Here is a 12,222-nt window from a genome sequence, read left to right as displayed (position 1 = left end):
CGGGCTTTGATTGGGGATGATCAGCCATGATCACAATGAATGGCGGTGCTGGCTCAAGGGGCCGAATGGCCTCCTCCTGCACCTATTTTCTATGTTTCAATATTTTTCTATCTCGTTTGAGGAAGGACATACATGCAATTGAAGGAGTGCAGCCTAGGGTCAACAGATTAATTCTCGGGATGACGGGACTGAAAGAATGGATCGACTGGGTTTGTATTCACTGGAATTTAGAAGAATGAGAGGGAATCTTATAGAAACATATAAAATTATTAAGGGATTGTACAAACAAGATGCAGAAAACATGTTCCCCATGTTGGGGGAGTCCAGAGCCAGTGGTCACAGTTTAAGAATAAGGTGGTCGGCCATTTAGGACTGAGAGGAGGAGAAACATTTTCGCCCAGAGAGTTGTGAATCTGTGAAATTCTCTGCCACAGAAGGCAGTAAAAGCCAATTCATTGGATGGTGTCAAGAGAGAGGAAGATTTAGCTCTTCGGGCTAACGGAATCTATCATGATGAATTTATTATGGGAAACAAGGAAATGGCAGATGAGTTGAACAGATACTTCGGATCGGTCTTCACTAAGGAGGACACAAACAATCTTCCTGCTGTACTAGTGACCAGAGGCTCTGCGGTGACGGAAGAACTGAAGGAAATCCACATTAGGCAGGAAAATGTGTTGGGTAGACTGATGGGACTGAAGGCTAATACATCCCCAGGGCCTGATGGTATGCATCCCACAGTACTTAAGGAAGTGGCTCTAGAAATTGTGGATGCATTTTCCACTGTTCTATAAATTAAGGATCAGTTCCTGTGGATTGGAGGGTAGCTAATGTTATCCCACTTTTTAACAATGCAGGAGAGAGAAACAGGGAATTACAGACCAGTTAACCTGACATCGGTGGTGGGGAAGTTGTTTGAGTCAATCATAAAAGATGAAATCGCGGCACATTTGGATAGCAGTAACACGATCGGTCCAAGTCAGCATGGATTTACGAAGGGGAAATCATGCTTGACTAATTTTCTGGAAATCTTTGAGGATGTAACTCGGAAAATAGGCAATGGAAAGCCAGTGGATGTAGTGTACCTGGACTTTCAGAAAGCATTTGATAAGGTCCCACATAGGAGATTAGTGGGCAAAATTAGGGCACATGGTATTGGGTGTAGAGTGCTGACGTGGATAGAAAATTGGTTGGCAGACAGGAAACAAAGAGTAGGGATTAATGGGCCCCTTTCATAATGGCAAGCAGTGACTAGTGGGGTACGGCAAGGCTCGGTGCTGGGACCGCCACTATTTACAATATACATCAATGATTGAGATGAAGCGATTCAAAGTAAAATGAGCAAATTTGCGGGTGACACAAAGCTGGGTGGCACTGTGAACTGTGAGGAGGATGCTATTAGAATGCAGGGTGACTTTGACAGGTTGGGTGAGTGGGCAGATGCAGTTTAATGTGGATAAATGTGAGGTTATCCACTTTGGTAGCAGAAACAGGAAGGCAGATTATTATTTAAACTAGACTAAGTGGGACCCGTTGGGTCCCATGTTCACACGGGAGGGCTGGTCCCCCGACGCAATATTGCACCTCTCCACCAATTCCAATATTGGTGGGGTGGCCAGTGGGGGGGGGGGGGGGGGGGCTTTCTGGAGCGCTGGCATGGGTGTTGTTGGCTGCAGGGACTACTGGTCTTCAGAGGGCTAGTATGGACGTTGTGGACCAAATGGATTCTAGGGGTGGCAGCTCAGTCCCTCAAGACTGATGTGCTGGCAGCTCACTCACGGCTGGTGGGCTGGCAGTTGACTCACGGCTATTCCTTGAAATTCTATTTCAAGCAGAGTGCTAGGCCGCCAAATTCAAATGAATTTTCCTACCATTTCACGCAGGGTGCAAGGCACCAAATCAAGTGCAGTTTCCTACCTCTTCGAGCAGGGTGCTAGGCCACACAATTCAAGTGCAGTTCCATACCACTTCAAGCAGGGTGCAAGGCCACCAAATTCAGGTTCAGTTTCCAACCACTTCAAGCAGCGTGCAAGCCACCAAATTCAAGTGCAGTTTCATACCACTTCAAGCAGGGTGCAAGGCCACCAAATTCAAATGCAGTTTCATACCATTTCAAGGAGGGTGCAAGGCCACCAAATGCAAATGCAGTTTCATACCATTTCATGCAGGGTGCAACGACACCACATTCAAATGCAGTTTCATACCATTTCGTGCAAGGCCACCACATTCAAATGCATTCATACTATTTCAAGCAGGGTGAAACCACCATAAAACCACACAAAACACCACACTCACAGTTCAGTAGACATTCAGTGTGTTCAGTTGATTCACAGCTCAGACAGAGTCGTGACCTCTCCCTCATGCAGAGACTGAGCCACACCCACACTTCCGGGTTTTATTATCCCTCCCCCTCCCACCGGAAAAGGTGTGGCCTTCATGGCGTGATTGACAGGAGGGAGATTCTCAACATTTCTTAAACACTAATAACACGTTTGTTTTTCATTGATGGGAAGAATCCTCGGCATCTGATGAGCGGAGGGGAACTGAGTAAGGTGCCCAAAAATCACAGCCGTTAGTGGTAGCGTTTTATCTAAAATCAATATAGTGCAAACAGGAAGTTGTCAAGTTTAGACAAACAACCATTTACAGGAGTGCCTTTTCACTTCAACCCAAACCCCCCAAACAACCATTTGCAGGCAGTGCCTTTTTACTTCAACCCAAACCCCCCAAACAACCATTTGCAGGCAGTGCCTTTTTAGTTCAACCCAAACCCCCCAAACAACGATTTGCAGGCAGTGCCTTTTTACTTCAACCCAAACACCCCAAACAACCATTTGCATGCAGTGCCTTTTAACTTCAACCCAAACAACCATTTGCAGGCAGTGCCTTTTTACTTCAACCCAAATCCCCCAAACAACCATTTGCAAGCAGTGCCTTTTTACTTCAAACCAACCATATTTTAATTTTCAAACCACATTAAGCGCAGTCACAGTTGAGTAGACAGTCATTTTTGTTCAGAATTATTCAGACTGTTCAGTGTTATTCAGAGCTCAGAGAGACATGACCCTCTGGCTTCCTCCATCTTACAGAGACTGAGTGAGGCACACCACTTCCTGGTTTTATTGTCCCCCCCCCTCCCTCCAGCAGGGGCAGCAGATAGAATGGCAATCTTTTTTCAAACATTAATATCTCTCTGATTTTTTAACGATGGGGAAAATCCTCCGGTCATGGAAGGCGGAGGGGGGCTCTGAGCGAGGTGGCCAAAAATGACGGCCGTAAATCTCTCGGAAATCGCAGCACAGTGGGCCAAAAGCGGTCAAGGTCAGACTTTTAGTGATATAGATAGATGTTGTCAAGTTGGGAAAAGGTGAGGTACAATGGGATCTGGGGGTCCTTGTTCATCAGTCAATGAAATTAAGCATACAGGTAGCAGCAGGCAGTGGAGATAGTGAATGGCATGTTGGCTTTCATAACAAGAGCAGTTGAGTATAGGAGCAAAGAGGTCCTTCTGCACTTGTACAGGTCCCAAGTGAGACCACACCTGAATTGTGTGCAGATTTGGTCTCCAAATTTGAGGAAGAACTTTCTTGCTATTGAGGGAGTGCAGCGTAGCTTTACAAGGTTAATTCCAGGGATGGCGGGATTGTCATATGATGAAAGAATGGAGTGACTGTGCTTGTATACTCTGGAATTTAGAAGGATGAGAGGGTACCTTATTGAAACATATAAGATTATTAAAGGTTTGGGCAGGCTAGAGGCAGGAAACATGTTCCCGATTTTGAGGGAGATCAGAACCAGGGCCCAGAGTTTAAGAATAAGGGGTAAGCCATTTAGAATGTCGATAAGGAAACACTTTTTCACACAGAGTTGTGAGTCTGTAGAATTCTCTGCCTCGGTGGAGGCCGGTTCTCTGGATACTTTCAAGAGACATCATGATAGGGCTCTTAAAGATAGCGGAGTCAGGGGATATGGGGAGAAGGTAGGAACGGGGTACTGTTTGTTGGTGTTCAGCGGTGATCACATTGAATGGTGGTGCTGGCTAGAAGGGCTGAATGGCCTACCTCTACATTTATTGTCTATGTTTCTATGTTAAAGGATTTCACTCAACATCACCGTCTACATCTCTCATGCGACTCTCAGTCTGAGGAAGGGACTCGACCTCGAAACGTCGCCCATTCCTTCACTCCAGATATGCTGCCCGGCCCGCTAAGTTACTGCAGCATTTTGTTGTCTGGACCTCCGTTGAGGTTTTATCTCAGGTTTGCAGCTTCTGCAGCTGCTGTGAACTTTTCACCTCTCCCTCCCCCCCACCACGTGGTGTAGGAGCCGCGGAAGCGGGGCCGGCCGTGCCGTGGCAACCGTTGCTGGGCGGGATGGGCGGCTCCGATTGGCGGAGGGAGCTGTCTGTCCGAGGGGCGAGTCACGGCTCTGATTGGCCGGACGCAAGAAGGGGGCGGGATCTAGTCCTCTGTGACGTAATAAGAAGAGGCGGGGCCTCGCTCAGCGCCGGGATCTCAGGTGGGAACAGCCGCCGCCGCTCGGCGCCGCATCCTTACCCCACCCCCTCCTCCCTCCCCGAGGGCGACCCTGCAGCTGGCGACCCGAGGGGCCGGAGCCCGAGGCGTGCGGGTGGAGGGGGATGTCAGTGAGTGAGTCTGGACGCCCTCTGGTCCACCGACTGCAGGGCCCCCTGGCGCCGGGAGGCCACCGTGCACCTGTCCACGTTCCCCACAGACGCAGCCCCACCGCTGAGTTACTGCAGCACTCCGTGACCTTCTTCCCATCATGCATGTCGCCCCCATGTGACTCAGCGCTAATCACCGGCAGACCCCCTTCGGATTGGAGGTGACGTCACATTTGACTTTGCTACTCGTTTCCCCTAAACATATGAAAATAAGCTTTTACTGTCCTTCTTTATATTACTGGCCAGCTTCCCTTCGTACGTCATCTTTTCAGCCCATATTGTTTCCTTCTGTTTGTCCTATGAAAGTTTCCCAATCCTCTGGCTTCCGGCTACTCTTTGCTGTGTTATACATCTTTTCATTTACTTTTATCACTTTATCTCTCTCCATCTCGATCTCTCTCTATCTCTCTGAGAGATAAAGACTTTGCCTTCCATCACAGTGAGGAGGTGTTGGAGATTCATTGTGATGGATGTGTATGTAAACTGTTAAGTGTGGGTCTTGGGTTTTATTGTAATGTAAAAAACTGTAGAAATGAAATTTCGTTCAAACCTAGGTTTGAATGACAATAAATAGCATTCCATCCATCCATCCATCCATTCCATTCCATGTCTCTCTCTATCTCTCGCTGCCCCCCCCCCCCCTCTCTCTCTCTCTCTGCCCCTCGCTACCGTTGCTAGGGCGGGATGGGCGGTTCCGATTGGCCGAGGGCGGTGTCTGCCCGATGGCCACGGACGCGGCTCTGATTGGTCGGATGCAAGGAGGGGGTGGGACCTAGTCCTTTGTGACGTTGAGGAGGCGGGATTCTGCTCCCATTGGCGGCTGGCGCTGCCCGTCAGTCGCCTAGTCGACGACAAAGATCTTATAGCGGGGCAAGATGGTCTACTCCTACGCAAAACAGGGGAAGATTCATGGGTGATTAGAGGACCCATTTTAGCAACCAGCCTCCGCCATCTTACTTAGCCATCTTGCTTCCGGCCAAAGATCGGATCTTTGCTTCCGCTGTTGCTCCCGTATCTTCGCAAGTCTTTGACTTGGGCGGGGAGAAGGGATGCGCGGCCCGGGGAGAGGGAGGTGCGCGGCCCGGGGCAGCGGGGAGAGAGGAGGGGAGTAGTGCAAGTGGGGTAGCGGTGGCGCAGGAGGGTTGGGAAGGGCCGGGGGAGGGAGAGAGCAAAGATCTTATAGCGGAGCTCCGCTATACGATCTTTCGGAGAGAGAGGTGGGTTAGGGGTAGGGGCCGGGGTGCAGAGAGCATGGGGAGATATGTGGGGTTGGGGGCTGGTGGGTTAAGGGACTACAGCATAGGGAGGGGGAGGGGAGACATTGTTGTGTGGGGGAGGCGAGGGAGTGCCGCGGAGGGGGGAGGGAAGAGAGTTGAGGGGTGGGATAGGGCCTAGTGTGTGTGAAGTTGCGGGGAGGTTTACAATGTTTATTATTTAATTCCCTTGTCTAGTCTGAAATAAAGTTCATCATTGGATATAAAAATCAGAAGAAATATAATTGTGTGTGTTATATGATTATATACATTTATATCACATTCATGTATGTGTGTTTATAAACATTTTATTCTTTAACAAGAATTAACAGAAGTATGAACTAACAGAATTATGAATCTAACCCTATATCACGCACACAAACTGTTCCCTCTGCAACTGGATACTGGACTTTCTAACCAACAGACCCCAGTCTGTTAGGTTAGACAAGCACACCTCTTCAACCCTCACCTTGAACACCGGCGTTCCACAGGGCTGTGTGCTGAGCACCCTCCTCTACTCCCTCTTCACCTACGACTGCACACCTGTACATGGTAATAACACCATCATCAAGTATGCAGATGATACAACGGTGATTGGCCTCATCAGCAACAACGATGCGTCGGCCTATAGGGAGGAGGTCCAGTTCCTAGCAGCATGCTGCGCTGACAACAACCTGGCCCTTAACTCCAAGAAGACGAAGGAGCTCATTGTAGACATCAGGAAGTCTAGGGGCGGCACGCACACCCCCATCCTCATCAACGGGACGGAGGTGGAACGTGTTTCCAGCTTCAGGTTCCCGGTGGGTCAACATCTCCGATGACCTCTCTTGGACCCACAACACCTCAACTCTGGTCAAGAAGGCTCACCAGCGTCTCTTCTTCCTGAGGAGACTGAAGAAGGTCCATCTGTCTCCTGAGATCCTGGTGAACTTCTACCGCTGCACCATCGAGAGCATCCTTACCAACTGTATGGCAACTGCTCTGTCTCCGACCGGAAAGCACTGCAGAGGGCGGTGAAAATTGCCCAACGCATCACCTGTTCCTCGCTCCCCTCCATTGAGTCTGTCCAAAGCAAACGTTGTCTGCGGAGGGCGCTTAGCATCGCCAAGGACTGCTCTCACCCCAACCATGGACTGTTTACCCTCCTACCATTCGGGAGGCGCTACAGGTCTCTCCGTTGCCGGATCAGCACGTCCAGGAAGAGCTTCTTCCCTGCGGCTGTCACACTACTCAACAATGTACCTCGGTGACTGCCAATCACCCCCCGCCCCGCGTCACTACTCCCACAGGAAAAATGAAGTCTATGACTGTATGCATGTAAACAGATTTATTTATTGAAATCATATTCTCTGTCGCTCTTCCAGGGAGATGCTAACTGCATTTCGTTGTCTCTGTATTGTACACTGACAATGACAATTAAAGTTGAATCTGAATCTGAATCTGAATCTGAATCTGATTACACTGTGAGTCGGGTCGGGTAGGTTTCGGTTACTGAAATGGGCGGGAAAAATGCTCAGGATCCCCTCCGTAGCGTACTACACGTCCGCCCATTGCATTTCGCAGGAGTAGCCTATCTTGGTCCGCTATAGGATCTTTGGTCGACGAGGCCTCCACTCAGCGCCGGGAGCTCAGGTGAGAACAGTGGCCACTCGGCCCCGCGTTCTTTCCCACCGGGATCGCCCTCCGCCTTCCCGAGGGCGATCCTGCGGCCGGCGACCCGAGGAGCTGGAGCCCGAGACGTGCGGTCGAGAAGGGGGGGGGGGGGGGGGTGAGTGAATCTGGTCTGGGCTCCCTCTAGTCCTCCGAGTGTGGCGCCCACCTGGCTATAGGCGACAGAGGTTCACCTGTATCTCCTCCAACCTCATCTACTGCATCCGCTGCTCTAGATGTCAGCTGATTTACATCGGTGAGACCAAGCGTAGGTTGGGCGACCGTTTCGCCGAACACCTCCGCTCAGTCCGCAATAACCTACCTGACCTCCCGGTGGCTCAGCACTTCAACTCCCCCTCCCATTCCCAATCCGACCTCTCTGTCCTGGGTCTCCTCCATTGCCAGAGTGAGCAACAGCGGAAATTGGAGGAACGGCACCTCATATTCCGTCTGGGGTCCTTGCGTCCTTATGGCATCAACATTGAATTCCCCCAATTTGGCTAGCCTGTGCTGTCTCCTCCCCTTCCTTCACCCTCTAGCTGTCTCCTCCCACCCTCCCATCCGCCCGCCCTCGGGCTCCTCCTCCTCCTCCCTTTTTCCTTCCTTCTTTCTTTCCCCACCCCCCATCAGTCTGAAGAAGGGTTTCGGCCCGAAACGTCGCCTATTTCCTTCGCTCCATAGATGCTGCTGCACCCGCTGAGTTTCCCCAGCAATTTTGCGTACCTTTGGCTATAGGCAGGGCCGGCTTTAGGAGGTGCGAGGCCCAATTGGGAAAATTGTTCGTAGAAATATAAATAAATAATCATCAATGAGTCACGTGGCGTGTGTAACATGATAATTCGGGGGAGAGTCAATTTTGAGATTTTAAAAATCATGTCTGCAATTTATCCCATCAGATATAGCATATCAATAAGTTTAATTTGACACCTAATTCACTATCATATCTTTAGTATTAAAAAAGTTATGGCCATTTTTATACTCGAAAATTAGCACCTTGTTCCCTATTGCTTTTCCATTGACTTAACACAAAAGCTGTGATCAAGGACAGTCAAAAGCCCATAATTTTCTTAAAAATTTAAATAACTGAATGAAATGTTCAGTTATTATAGATTGATGCATTCTGAAACAAATATAAAACATCTTGCTTGGATTACCTGAAATTAAAGCATATAATTGGTTAATTACCTAATTGTAGCTAATTATAATATTGACCGTTGTGACGGAAATAGTAATATACACCCAGACTGCCTTCAAGATCAGAACTTTAATATTATTGTATTATATGCTGTAAGTCCGTAAAGATAGGTAAATAAATTGCAGTTTCTAGCAATGGAGAAGATCATTGTGGAGAAGATTATTTATGGAGAAGATCAGTTGCTAGCTGGTACATTGGCATATCGTAATCAGTACCATCATCATACTCCTCAGATTGTAAGCAATAAGCAACTCTGTACACCTTGTTTTTCCTCAACTTTTCAATTTTGGCATTGTAAACTGCAAGTTTTTGCTCTTCAAACATAGAAACATAGAAATTAGGTGCAGGAGTAGGCCATTCGGCCCTTCGAGCCTGCACCGCCATTCAATATGATCATGGCTGATCATCCAACTCAGTGTCCCGTACCTGCCTTCTCTCCATACCCTCTGATCCCCTTAGCCACAAGGGCCACATCTAACTCCCTCTTAAATATAGCCAATGAACTGGCCTCGACTACCCTCTGTGGCAGAGAGTTCCAGAGATTCACCACTCTCTGTGTGAAAAAAGTCCTTCTCATCTCGGTTTTAAAGGATTTCCCCCTTATCCTTAAGCTGCGACCCCTTGTCCTGGACTTCCCCAACATCGGGAGCAATCTTCCTGCATCTAGCCTGTCCAACCCCTTAAGAATTTTGTAAGTTTCTATAAGATCCCCTCTCAATCTCCTAAATTCTAGAGAGTATAAACCAAGTCTATCCAGTCTTTCTTCATAAGACAGTCCTGACATCCCAGGAATCAGTCTGGTGAACCTTCTCTGCACTCCCTCTATGGCAATAATGTCCTTCCTCAGATTTGGAGACCAAAACTGTACGCAATACTCCAGGTGTAGTCTCACCACGTGGGGTTACGTACAACTGCAGTAGAACCTCCCTGCTCCTATACTCAAATCCTTTTGCTATGAAAGCTAACATACCATTCGCTTTCTTCACTGCCTGCTGCACCTGCATGCCTACTTTCAATGACTGGTGTACCATGACACACATGTCTCGCTGCATCTCCCCTTTTCCTAGTCGGCCACCATTTAGATAATAGTCTACTTTCCTGTTTTTGCCACCAAAATGGATAACCTCACATTTATCCACATTATACTGCATCAGCCAAACATTTGCCCACTCACCCAGCCTATCCAAGTCACCTTGCAGTCTCCTAGCATCCTCCTCACAGCTAACCCTGCCCCCCAGCTTAGTGTCATCCGCAAACTTGGAGATATTGCCTTCAATTCCCTCATCCAGATCATTAATATATATTGTAAATAGCTGGGGTCCCAGCACTGAGCCTTGCGGTACCCCACTAGTCACTGCCTGCCATTGTGAAAAGGACCCGTTTACTCCTACTCTTTGCTTCCTCTTTGCCAGCCAGTTCTCTATCCACATCAATACTGAACCGCAATGCCGTGTGCTTTAAGTTTGTATACTAATCTCTTATGTGGGACCTTGTCGAAAGCCTTCTGGAAGTCCAGATACACCACATCCACTGGTTCTCCCCTATCCACGCTACTAGTTACATCCTCGAATAATTCTATAAGATTCGTCAGACATGATTTACCTTTGTAAATCCATGCTGACTTTGTCCAATGATTTCACCACTTTCCGAAAGTGCTGCTATCCCATCTTTAATAACTGACTCTAGCAGTTTCCCCACTACCGATGTTAGACTAACTGGTCTGTAATTCCCAGTTTTCTCTCTCCCTCCCTTCTTAAAAAGTGGGGTTACGTTTGCTATCCGCCAATCCTCAGGAACTACTCCAGAATCTAAAGAGTTTTGAAAGATTATTACTAATGCATCTACTATTTCTGGAGCTACTTCCTTAAGTACTCTGGGATGCAGCCTATCTGGCCCTGGGGATTTATCGGCCTTTAATCCATTCAATTTACCCAATACCACTTCCCGGCTAACCTGGATTTCACTCAATTCCTCCAACTCCTTTGACCCACGGTCCCCTGCTATTTCCGGCAGATTATTTATGTCTTCCTTAGTGAAGACGGAACCAAAGTAGTTATTCAATTGGTCCGCCATATCCTTGTTCCCCATGATCAACTCACCTGTTTCAGACTGCAAGGGACCTACATTGTTTTAACTAATCTCTTTCTTTTCACATATCTATAAAAACTTTGCAGCCAGTTTTTATGTTCCCTGCCAGTTTTCTTTCATAATCTATTTTTCCTTTCCTAATTAAGCCATTTGTCCTCCTCTGCTGGTCTCTGAATTTCCCCCAGTCCTCCGGTATGCTGCTTTTTCTGGCTAATTTGTACGCATCATCCTTCGCTTTGATACTATCCCTGATTTCCCTTGTTATGCACGGATGCACTACCTTCCCTGATTTATTCTTTTGCCAAACTGGGATGAACAATTTTTGTAGTTCATCCATGCAGTCTTGAAATGTCTTCCATTGCATATACACCATCAACCCTTTTAGAATTAATTGCCAGTCAATCTTGGCCAATTCACGTCTCATACCCTCAAAGTTACCTTTCTTTAAGTTCAGAACCATTGTTTCTGAATTAACAATGTCACTCTCCATCCTAATGAAGAACTCAACCATATTATGGTCACTCTTGCCCAAGGGGGCACGTACAACAAGACTGCTAACTAACCCTTCCTCATTACTCAATACCCAGTCTAAAATAGCCTGCTCTCTCGTTGGTTCCTCTACATGTTGATTTAGATAACTATCCCGCACACATTCCAAGAAATCCTCTTCCTCAGCACCCCTGCCAATTTGATTCACCCAATCTATATGTAGATTGAACAACCCATTATAACTGTTTTGCCTTTGTCGCACGCATTTCTAATTTCCTGTTTGATACCATCTCCAACTTCACTACTACTGTTAGGTGGCCTGTACACAACACCCAACAGCGTTTTCTGCCCCTTAGTGTTTCGCAGCTCTACCCATACCGATTCCACATCCTCCAAACTAATGTCCTTCCTTTCCATTGCGTTAATCTCCTCTCTAATCAGCAACGCTACCCCACCTCCTTTTCCTTTCTCTCTATCCTTCCTGAATATTGAATATCCCTGGATGTTCAGCTCCCAGCCTTGGTCACCCTGGAGCCATGACTCCGTGATCCCAACTATATCATAGTCATTAATAGCTATCTGCACATTCAACTCATCCACCTTATTACGAATGCTCCTTGCATTGAGACACAAAGCCTTCAGGCTTGTTTTTACAACACTCTTACCCCTTATACAATTATGTTGAAAAGTGTCCCTTTCTAATTTTTGCCCTGGTTTTGTCTGCCTGCCACTTTTCACCTTGCTACCTATTGCTTCTACCCTCATTTTACACCCCTCTGTCTCTACGCTCACACATTTAAGAAACCCTTTCCCTTTAACTCCATCCTCCACTATCCCATTCGACACCCCACCCCCCCTTATTC

At 47.7% G+C, this 12,222-nt stretch overlaps 1 long non-coding RNA gene across 1 annotated transcript; it reads left to right on the top strand.

Annotated features, from left to right (window-relative positions):
• The first annotated feature begins 1,133 nt into the window (after positions 1 to 1,133).
• On the top strand, positions 1,134 to 8,412 carry LOC116970313. Its single transcript, XR_004411101.1, has 3 exons — positions 1,134 to 1,174; positions 3,347 to 3,348; positions 8,323 to 8,412. It is a non-coding gene; the product is annotated as an uncharacterized LOC116970313 (long non-coding RNA).
• Positions 8,413 to 12,222: the final 3,810 nt, after the last annotated feature.

Source organism: Amblyraja radiata, unplaced genomic scaffold, assembly GCF_010909765.2.
Source record: "Amblyraja radiata isolate CabotCenter1 unplaced genomic scaffold, sAmbRad1.1.pri scaffold_719_ctg1, whole genome shotgun sequence".
NCBI lineage: Eukaryota > Metazoa > Chordata > Chondrichthyes > Rajiformes > Rajidae > Amblyraja > Amblyraja radiata.
The sequence above is the reverse complement of the archived record's forward strand: the minus strand, read 5'-3'. Positions and strand labels throughout refer to the sequence as shown.